This window comes from Buceros rhinoceros, unplaced genomic scaffold (assembly GCF_000710305.1).
Source record: "Buceros rhinoceros silvestris isolate BGI_N320 unplaced genomic scaffold, ASM71030v1 scaffold18382, whole genome shotgun sequence".
NCBI classification, from domain to species: Eukaryota; Metazoa; Chordata; class Aves; order Bucerotiformes; family Bucerotidae; genus Buceros; species Buceros rhinoceros.
The window spans coordinates 49,938-50,298 of NW_010401144.1; the positions used below are offsets into that span (position 1 = coordinate 49,938).

Below are 361 nucleotides of genomic sequence, written 5' to 3' on the forward strand. Positions count from 1 at the left end.
GTCCCCCAAGAAAAGGAGACATCTACAACTCTTCACTACACACCTTTGCTGGGGTAGTTTAGTGGCTCACAACTTGCTTCCCCAGCAAGAAGGTGGCTACCACAACACATCCTTGTGCTGAGGGACCTTCTCTGATAGGCAGAGGTGGACTTTCCTCTAATGCAGGGGCAAAGTCTGACCTTCCAGCCCTGCTCCAATGCCAGAAGCTGACTCTTTCTGCAGTGCCAGGCCACCACCTCCTCCCGCCTGCCCTCCACCTCCTCCCGCCTGCCCTCCACCACCTCCCGCCTGCCCTCCACCACCTCCCGCCTGCCCTCCACCACATCCCGCCTGCCCTCCACCACGCAGAAGCTGATCCGCA

At 59.8% G+C, this 361-nt stretch overlaps 1 protein-coding gene across 1 annotated transcript in view; it reads right to left on the reverse strand.

The window, feature by feature from the left end:
• LOC104489952 (keratin, type II cytoskeletal 5-like) overlaps nucleotides 1–361 on the reverse strand; it is a 7,204-nt gene that overhangs the window by 1,909 nt on the left and 4,934 nt on the right. The window lies entirely within an intron of this gene.